Below are 11,099 nucleotides of genomic sequence, written 5' to 3'. Positions count from 1 at the left end.
TAAATCAATTATCAAAGGGTCCAGTGATAAAGTCTTTATGCAGATTTGTAGTCACCTGACAGATGTCAGTGGACCTAGTATGTAAGTAAACTATTCAGGCCACCTACTAAAAATATAAACACTAATAATAAAATTTGGGCTATATGGCCTGAGATAGTGCCTGCAAGGCCATTTCCCATAGAGATGCCGTTAGGGGAAACAACGAAAAATAAAAGGTATTTCAAGAACAGTAACATTAAAATAATTATTTCCAATATAAAGAATAAAACTAACAAAACAAGAGGAAGAGAAATATAGTGCGCCCGAGTGTACCCTCAAGCAAGAGAACTCTAACCCAAGACAGTGAAAGACCATGGTACAGAGGCTATGGCACTACCCAAGATTAGACAAATCGAACCAAAATCATAGATCTCAGATATTGTATCAAAGTTCATAATGAAATAATGTAATGTATTAAAAATCTATAATTTATTGCAGTAAGCAACATGACATTTGCCATATGAAACTGGACTATTTGTTGACTTTTTCAGCTTAAAATTGTAAGTATGCCAGTTAGGTGAAACCTACCCTAGTTGAAATTTTAAAAAATTTGACTTGCGTACAGCTTCTGGGGACCTAATCACATTTAAGTTGAGGACCCTCTGTATACTGAACTGTTAGCAATTCTCAATTTCAAGGTAAATATCATTAAATCAGATTTAAAAATTTCAAGCACTTCATATACTACTTAGTAATGGCATAAACCTGCTATTCTAATTCAAGAAAACTAAATCAATAAAAACATCTTAAATAGAAATACGATGGGAGAGAATCCCACGTAGTCTACAAGAATACTACTTTACTATATTATCTGACTAAAATAACACTACTTATCAGGACAGGAAACTGTCATAAGTCTAAAGTGATCTACTTTAAAACCTAACAAATAATATTCTAAATTTCTGATTCAATACTTTTGATAATAGTTTTATTTCCTTATTTATTTTACTAACTGGGCTACTTTCCCTGTTGGAGCCATAAAGCATGTAGTACCTTGCTTTTCCAACTAGGGATGTAGTATAGCTAGTAATAATCAATGTAATAAAAATACTTCCATTTGAATCTTTTTAAAGACTAAAACCTTTACTCCAATTAACCCTACATTGATTGGATTCACGAATATCTATCCAGCCTTATGCAAGAAACAGGTAAGGACATTCAATGACCAAATGTAACCGTTCCCCCAAATATCAAAATGACTCCCTTCCCAAAGGGAAAACTCTTAGACCAGACACTTACCGACACAGGTTTCGAACGATTGTCGGCCACAGGGGGCTCTGATGGTTTCCCCACGCCGCTGCCCTCTGCACTAGTAGACACGTAGGCGGCATGGGGGGCATCAAACCCACCACCCGCGGTCCTGCGCCCAGGTGAACAGAGAAATGGCGGATGCCCGCCGTACTCATACTACTGGTTTCAGTACTGCAAGGAAAGAATGGGTCTTTAAGAAAGAGTCGGGACAACAGCACATCTGAAAATGACAACACCTTTACCATACAAAAGTTCATCAACTTACAGACTTGCAAACAAATCCAGATATTGTATCAGGAGTTTGTACACTGTAACAAGATAAAGAAATATATCTAAACTATTATATTTAATACAGTAAGCAAATCAACATTTGCTATAATCTAAAATCCATTTTATATGAAACAGGATTATTTCCTGACTATAGTAACCTACGCCAAATTTTACCAAATATCAACTTGGAACCTATAAAGTTTGTAAGTTGAAGACCTCCTGTACTTACTAAAAATTAAAAATTATGGAAAATTATTCTGTTCTGTTACACTACAGGAAATGATTTTCATTAAGAAAAAGGTTTATTCATAAACTAAATTCAACATATAAATTGGCTTGCTTAGTCGAAAGCTGAAAATTTATCAATTATTATTACTCGCTAAAAACCCTCGTTGGAAAAGCTGGATGCTATAAGTCCAGGGACTCCAACAAGAGAAATAGCCCAGTGAGGAAAGTTAACAATGAAAATAAATATTTTAAGAACAGTAACAATATTTAAATATTTCCAATATAAACTAAAAAAAATTTAAAAAAATGAAGATAAATAAGATAGATTAGTGTGCCCGAGTGTAACCTCAAGCAAGAGTTAATGAAATAAAGTGAACTGCAGGATTCTACTTTAAGTAGATACCACAATAAAGACCATTCTGATAAAATAATATGTTGTAACAAAATCCATAAGATAAGTGCTGGACCAAATCAAGAAATAATAACGGACTACTTAAATAGTAATTACGATAAATACTAGACACGCCAAACCAGACAAAGGAAACCTTAAATCCTTTATATCAAAGAAAAGAACTTTAAATGTGTTTCAAACAATGGATGGACAACAACATTACAGTCACAGAGAGAGCACACACAGACTAGGCAAGCCGTAACATTATCTACAGTAGGTGAAGTTGATAAGATACTTCAGTGTGTGCAATGAAAGAGTTTTAGAGAGCTAAAATTGCCATTCACTTATTCAAAAGTGGTTTAACATATACCCTGCTCTGAGAGAGAGAGAGAGAGAGAGAGAGAGAGAGAGAGAGAGAGAGAGAGAGAGAGAGTGCCTGCCAATTGTCTGGGTCAGTGGGCTATCTTTATCTCAAATGTTTACACGTGATATACGAAAAAGAGAGAGAGAGAGAGAGAGAGAGAGAGAGAGAGAGAGAGAGAGAGACTGCCAATTGTCTCTGGATCAGTGGGCTATCTTTATCTCAAATGTTTACACAACACCAGAGAGAGAGAGAGAGAGAGAGAGAGAGAGAGAGAGAGAGGCAGGCTTAGCAGTCACTGCACACAATCATGTTTATTTATAAGATCTATTTCAGTCAATTGCATAACAATTCAACCCTTTAACAGAGGTTGGCAGAGCAACCAGTCCCAACAGGGAAGCTGGGCATATTCTCAAAGCTGGCAAGACTCCGGGTACCTGGTTACGTACCCAATGGGAAAGGTCAGAAAGTTAGGACCTAAATGCCTTTGAAGCACTTACTATACATATAAATTTTATGTTACTACTGGTGCCTCAAAATCCATCTTAGATTATTGACTTACTTTTCTTCATATTTGAAAGTACAGTTGCCTTCTTTTTGAAGGACTTTGCTTTGGCTCTGGGGGTAGATCATAGTCCCGATCGGCTGCCCTGCCTAACATTTAGACCCTTGTAGCATACGTTCTGTGTTAATATCAAATTGTAAAGTGACAGACCAGACCTTGGTTAGTAATGTTGAATGTTTATTAAACGTTTACAAATCCTAACTCATTTCATTTTTCATAAGCTCACATAGTAATATTATTTGTTGAAACAGAACCAGCAGAAAGTATAATACTGTACTAGACCAGTTAATGTAGTAAACTATTTGTTACTATTCAAAAACACCTCTACTTTATACATACATCAACTGCAGTAGTTTCAAGTACACTGCAGGACAAAGGCCCTCAGATATTAATTCATGTCTGGGATTTAGCCCATTTCAATCACCACATTGGTCAGTGCGGATTGGTGATCACGGGAGATTTTAGTGTAATCGCTCACAGCTAACCAGCCCTAGTATGGGTACCTCTGACTAGTAGAGCTCTGCTAATCATGACAATATGCAAACCCATTCACCCCAAGATATCCCCACTTCAGAAAGGCACTTCATACAAGGTACTATTTTAAATCCCGAAGCGAGAGAAATGGATTTGTCATAAGTCCCTTCAAATCATTAGCTTGCAGAAAGTAAAAAGAAAAAAAAAAGGTCCACCCCCCAAAAAGTTTAAACAACAAATAATATTACAAATGTTTGAAACAATAATCTAAACCCTCCCAAACTAACTCGTTCAAAACAAATATTGTAGTTTGAATCCAAATCTTAACTAGAACATTGTAAAAACCCTCTTTATCAAAGCATTTAACTCATACTCTCCTGACATTTCAAAAACATCCAGAGAAGAAAAATTCATCATAACATCCGCTGTAATTGATAACCACAATAAACCATAGACTGATCTTAAGGGGGAAACATTTATGTATGAAGAGAGAGAGAGAGAGAGAGAGAGAGAGAGAGAGAGAGAGAGAGAGAGAGAGAGAGAGAGAGAGAGAGAGAGAGAGAGAGAGAGAGAGAGAGAGAGAGAGAGAGAGAGAGAGAGAGAGAGAGAGAGAGAGAAATTCCTTACCTCTTGTTAGGAAACAACTTCCAAAATTTCACAATCACTGAAGTCACGCAACATCTTAACTTGTTAAGTTCAAATAAATAAAAAGACTTTGAACTGAACCTTGAAGTTTTAATAAAATTAAGGAAACTTAAATCCTTGGGTACTATTATTCTTCAATGGTGAACTAGAATTATAAATCTGTTTCCTAGTAAAGTCTTTCAAGGTATCCAAGATGTTCGAAGTTTCAGAAATAAAAAATCTAGATTCTTCCAACAAACAATACAAAATAGTCCTCCAATAGAAAGAATTCAGGTACAGTAAAAGAATAAACTCTTGCAATCACGCTAAATCTGCCAAGTTCAACTTTTAAGTTCTCGACTCTTCCAATCCGGTCCCAAAAAATCTTAAATCAGGTACACAGGCAGGCACTTTGGGTATACGGAGTCCCTTCTGAATGAAGTAGGTTGCTATTATCGTAATGGATCTAAGGATATAAAGCAGTCCTTCAATATGCAGAATCCTTTCGTAAGTAGAACTATTCACGTCGACAATGTCCTACAAAATCTTTTCAATTCTCTAAGGATACAATTCCTTCGCGTAAACCATTCCCGTGGACATGCAGAATCCTTTAGACGTCCTGCAACTGAATAGTCTATTCTCTTCTTAGACAAGTTCAGGTACTGACAACATATAGTTTCAGGTACTCGACGAATCTCAAAATTTCAAAAGATTTCTCGTCTGTTTAACAGACTAAGTTTCAACAAAAATCACAGACAATTGAGCAAAATGTGAAGAAAAGGCTTTAAATGTTTATTTCCTTTTTCTTATCAAATCACAGGATGTCCTTTGAACTTGAGACAATTCTAAATTCACATCACTTTACCACAAAAACATCTAGCTTGAAGATAAAAGATTCTCAAGCTTCCATAGAACCACCAAGTGTATTTTGATACTTATAACCTTTGTGAAAGTGCCAAACCTTTCAATCTTGTGAAGCCTAATGTTTTTATAAAGGTTTTAAAGTGTCAATCGTTCAATTTGCAAAGCTGAAAACCTTTATCAACGTAACGTTCCAATGGATCCTCTTTTGAAACTCAAAACTTCTACAAAAGTTTCAATGAGTCACTTTTGAACCTCAAAAACTTACAAATGTTCCTATGTATCACTTGTGAAGCTCAAAATCTTTATAAACGTTCAAAGGGGTCACTCTTTTGAAGCTCAAACCCTTTTTTTTTGATAATCTTTCAAAATTTTTGAAGATCAATTTCATCAACTTTTCAAAGTGTCAATCTTTTAACCTTGCGAAGCTGGTGGCAGAAAAGCATTCTATTTTCATCAACACTTTCCACAGCTGACTAGAACGTTTTTCACACATAGGGAATATCTTTTCCAATGACTTCCCTGTAAACTCGACGTTCATGTAAAGTTCCTTATAACAGTATTTGAGGAATTTTTATTTTTCTTAATTAACTGCAAAAAGAATTACATATTATTGATTACAGCTCTGCATGAAACCTATAAACAAATGTAAAATATCCAATTCACTCAGAGAGAGAGAGAGAGAGAGAGAGAGAGAGAGAGAGAGAGCATGAGCATCAGCTTTAATACATAACCTCGGTGGTTGCAGGAATGAAAGGAAAAAAAATTTTTGGGTCATGGTCGAACTTGACCCCTCCCCCCTGGGATATCAGGACTTTAAAGCAGTACTCTCACTCTCTCCCTCACTCTTACTCTCTCCTTATTTTCGAATCAAAGTAATTTTCATCTGATAAAACTATGAGCATAATCATCAAAGTTATATCCATATCTTTATGTATCACAATAACACATGATCCAGTATCTTAAAGCAGCATAAATAAGATACATCTATCGCAATTATGTATCCAACATCAATATGTATCTTATTCTATGTATATATGCTAACATCAACGTCCAAAACCATTGATCCAGTTCATAGCCTAAATATAATTTCAACACACCGGCTATATCGACAAGCATAGAGAAATTCTTCTAATTTCCCCTAAAATCAAAATTGATTCCAGAGTCACTGAAGTATATATACCATATATCATTAATTCTTTTCCTCGATCATCTGTGAAGATCACAGCACAAAACAGTAATCAACTACGACGAGTCTCATGACTAAGACATGTCTGAACGGATTGGACGCAGCGGAGCCACTGAGAGTCACCGACTGTGAGATGCCAGAGATAGGAGCCTGTGCCAGGCCGGTAGTTATATATGAGAGAGAGAGAGAGAGAGAGAGAGAGAGAGAGAGAGAGGGGGGGGGGCGTGCTTTCGGCCACAGATTCTCATTATAGAGAACTACTTGCTTTCAACCTCAAGATTCTCCGAGAGAGAGAGAGAGAGAGAGAGAGAGAGAGAGATTGATATCCCACACAAACACTCCAAGTATAAATCCACCGCCCACCTAAAAAGAAGTTCCCATTGCGTAAGGAAAAACACTGCAAGTCTTGTGAAAAAAAGTTCTTTACAGCTTACTTGCAACAAGAGGGCCATAAGATCAATACCACGTGGGTGGACAGGACAAAGGGGTAAACTGTTTCCACTCTTAAATGTTAATTTCTTCAACAGACTGATAGTTTATGTTAAGTTATGTTAGCTGTTTGTCGAGGACCGTAGAGAAATTAGCAAAGGAAATGTTTAGAGCCTAGCATTCAGAGCTGTTTATTATTTGCAATCTCTTATGTTTTATACAAGGACTGTTAACTACTACTACTACTACTACTACAAGTAATAATAATAATAATAATCTTACAAAACATTCGTGACAAAGTACTCTCGTGACAAAGTACACGTGAGTCTGATAAAGTGCACGACTCGTGTGTGTGTGTGTGTGTGTGTGAGAGAGAGAGAGAGAGAGAGAGAGAGAGAGAGCTATAATTACCACTACCCGGGCAACATTGCATTTCAACGTTGAATATCTGCATAAAAATCTCTGGCTCTTGTTTTAACCCTCTAAAGGGAGCTCATTGCCAGACAATCACACCACAGAGAGAGAGAGAGAGAGAGAGAGAGAGAGAGAGAGTGTGTTAACGCACAATGTAAACAGTTCCGTGTCTTCAACATTGAGAGAGAGAGAGAGAGAGAGAGAGAGAGAGTGTGTGTGTGTGTCTGTGTGTTAACGCACTATGTAAACAGTTCCGTGTCTTCAACAATATGGAGGAATAAATTCTATTTATAGAAGAGACTGTCCTTCATATGAAGTCATCTTAAATCGCAGTGCCTTTAATACTACTACTTGTAGTCGGATCATCACTACTACTACTACTACTAGTACAATAAATTAAAACATTTACTACACCAGACATGAAAAGGTTAACAAAACTACAAAATTGTCTACCATAAGAATGAAATTGTGTGGACCAAAAGTCAGGAAACGCAATAAAGGGCTTACGTAACCTTATATTGCCCATATAAATTTCCTATACAATGAATAAATTGCCTATGCAATAAAGTGTATGGAACTATAGAGGCAGTAAAAAAAACAATGACTTCTCGATAATCTCAAGTCAATAGGACGACTATTTTTTGCATTAAAGAAAGAGAATCAACCTTCAAGTTAGACAAAATAGGTTGCCAAGACAACCTTGATAATTGCCTATACAATAAATTTTATAGACCTATAGAGGCGGTAAACAAAATCTGTTTCCTTGATAATCTTAAGTCAATAGGACTAAATTTTGTTTTCATTAAAAGAACGCCAGAATTAACCTTTAAATTAGACAAAAAAGGTTTAAGACAACCTTTAATAACTGCCTATAAGATGAATAAATTGCCAATACAATAAAGTTTATATAATCAAAAGCAGTAAACAAAACAACTACGTTCTCTTTATAATCTTAAAAAAAAGCTAAATAGGACTACATTTTTTTTGCATTAAAAGAAAAACGTCAGAATACCTTTAAACTAAACAATAAAAGGTTGCCTAGCCAACCTTTACAACCACCCATTAACTATAACCCGCGCTAGCAACAGCCAAGCATAAATACCAGCAGAGGTTATGTTCAAGTGTCGAAAATAAGTCCGGAAAATTGAGATGGGCCAAGAAGATTGTTAGCAACGCAATACGAAAAGGGGGGCATAAAAAAGCCACATGCCCACTCCACCCCTTACCCCAGTGCCAAAAGGATAGGATGCCAAAATACCCAAAGGGCCACCTGGATGAACTATAGCCAGACCAATGAGGATTGGCGATTTCAAACGGTTGTTTTGAGGAATGAAGGCATAAAGGAAATACTCGATTTATTATAATTTATTATTATAATTATTATCATTATTATTCTTGAACTATCCCAGTTTAAAGACACGTGCACAACAAACTGGCTACGCTATACAAACAATACACGTACAACACCAGTTTGGACAAGATTGCAAAATACGTAAGTGTGAAGATAATCGAGAGAGAGAGAGAGAGAGAGAGAGAGAGAGAGAGAGAGAGAGAAATTGCTTACAATCATTACTCATCTCTCAACCCAAAAACTGTATTTAAAACTTTTATAAAAAGGCAAATGTACTAAAAAATCGAATTGTATTTAAAAACCCCAATTTTATTTAAAAACCAGGTTGCATCTAAAACCCAAGTTGTATTTAAAAAACTCCAGTTGCAATTAAAAAAACCCAAATTGCATTTTTTTTAAATTGTAACAACCAATTTGCTTTTAAAAACAAAATCGCCTTAAAAAAATTAAAAAACCCAAAATAATTTTTACAAATCTTCCCTTTATCAAGATGAACAATGTCCTAACAACCGGGGGAAACTGGAGACCTAACAAAACTTGCTTTCAAACGTAACACAAGGAAGAGATTCGAAACTACCAAACCAGACTTACAAAGCCAGCCTCCTGACAAACCCATCATAGGCCCGCCTAACTAACTGAGTTCCCTTGCAAGTCTCTTAACCACGTGACCACAGAGATCACCCAACGATTAACGAGCTTACAAGACAAAGTCTCGCTTGACGAGGTCACCCACTCTCCGAGGAGAGAAATGTAAACAGAGGCGGTTTTATCCTGAATAAATAAAAGGATTTACAACCATCTGGATCTATGATGCAATCTGTCCTTCGGCTGATTTAGTCTTGAAATAAACGTTTAGTACTTGAAGTTTAAAAGACTTAATACGATATAGTAATTATTGTGCAAACAGTATATATACTCTATATATATATAGTATATATATAGTATATATATAGTATATATATATATATATATATATACACACAATATATATATATATATATATATATTATACACAGTATGTGTATATATACACATATATACACACACATACATATATACACATATATACATATATATACATATATACATATAATATATATACATATATATACATACATATATATATACATATATACATATATATATACATATATACATACATATATATACATATATACATACATATATACATATAATATATATACATATATACATACATATATACATACATTTATATACATATATACATACATATATACATATATATATACATATATACATACATATATATACATACATATATATACATATATACATATATATATACATATATACATATATATACATATAATATATATACATATAATATATATACATATAATATATTATATACATATATATACATATAATATATATTATATACATATATATACATATAATATATATTATATACATATATATACATATAATATATATTATATACATATATATACATATAATATATATTATATACATATATATACATATAATATATATTATATACATATATATACATATAATATATATTATATACATATATATACATATAATATATATTATATACATATATATACATATAATATATATTATATACATATATATACATATAATATATATTATATACATATATATACATATAATATATATTATATACATATATATACATATAATATATATTATATACATATATATACATATATATACATATAATATATATACATAATATATATATATCAATTATAATATAAAATATATACTTAACATTGTACATAACGGTAAAACTGTTTTCCGACCTTCCTAACAATAGCAAATCGCCAAAATATGCTCTATTTCTAATCTCCCGTTTGTGCTCAACAAGAACTTCACAGCAAAGGGAAACAAAATCCAGCGAACATAAATATCTATTTGAAATAACGTTTTGATCTCAATTCAGGCCGAATCATCCTTTGATAAAAGCAATGTTATGCCCAATGGTATTCAGAATGTCTTGAAGCGTGGACATGGGACAAAAGCAATGTCCTACTGTCTGATCCCAAGGGAGAGGACAAAGTAAAAACAATCAAATCAGTGGGAGGAATAGTAGTTGCATTACTCTGGAGATTTCTCTCTCTCTCTCTCTCTCTCTCTCTCTCTCTCTGTGTTGCATTACCCTGGAGATTTTCTCTCTCTCTCTCTCTCTCTCTCTCTCTCTCAGTGTGCCTGTGTATGTGTGTCTGCCTGCCTGCCTGCATATATATGTGTGTGTGTCAGCTCAAATCCTGACAGAAAAGGAGAAGAAAACAAAATAAAATTAGATAGGCGAAAGAAATAAGAAGAGGCAATAAGAGAGAAAGGGGAGAAATCGAAAAGAAAAAAAGTACAGTAGAAGAGAAAACCAGAAATAAAAGAGAAGAGAATAAATGTTAGAAAAACAGGAAGAAAAAATAACTGATAAAGAGAAGGTCCTTTCGTACGACGTTTCACTACTGGGATCATCCAATGTTTCTCAGATAATCTTATACATATTTGCGCCTTGGCAACTCAACCGGAAGTGTGTGTGTGAACCATGGCTATCGATTGGCTCTCAGAGAGAGAGAGAGAGAGAGAGAGAGAGAGAGAATTTTTTCGCATTGT

The 11,099-nt window shown here is 34.2% G+C and overlaps 1 long non-coding RNA gene across 2 annotated transcripts; it reads right to left on the bottom strand.

Moving 5' to 3' along the window:
* Positions 1–1,300: 1,300 nt before the first annotated feature.
* On the bottom strand, positions 1,301–6,411 carry LOC137658752 (uncharacterized). 2 transcript variants are annotated; one of them, XR_011047410.1, is made up of 4 exons: positions 6,248–6,411; positions 5,233–5,655; positions 4,207–5,182; positions 1,301–1,461 (listed from the first exon to the last, which is right to left on the bottom strand). It is a non-coding gene; the product is annotated as an uncharacterized lncRNA (long non-coding RNA). The 2 variants fall into 2 exon arrangements; XR_011047409.1 differs by having other exon boundaries at positions 4,207–5,655.
* Positions 6,412–11,099: the final 4,688 nt, after the last annotated feature.

The sequence above is a fragment of the Palaemon carinicauda genome, chromosome 19, assembly GCF_036898095.1.
Source record: "Palaemon carinicauda isolate YSFRI2023 chromosome 19, ASM3689809v2, whole genome shotgun sequence".
NCBI classification, from domain to species: domain Eukaryota; kingdom Metazoa; phylum Arthropoda; class Malacostraca; order Decapoda; family Palaemonidae; genus Palaemon; species Palaemon carinicauda.
This window is presented reverse-complemented; position numbering and strand designations above follow the sequence as displayed.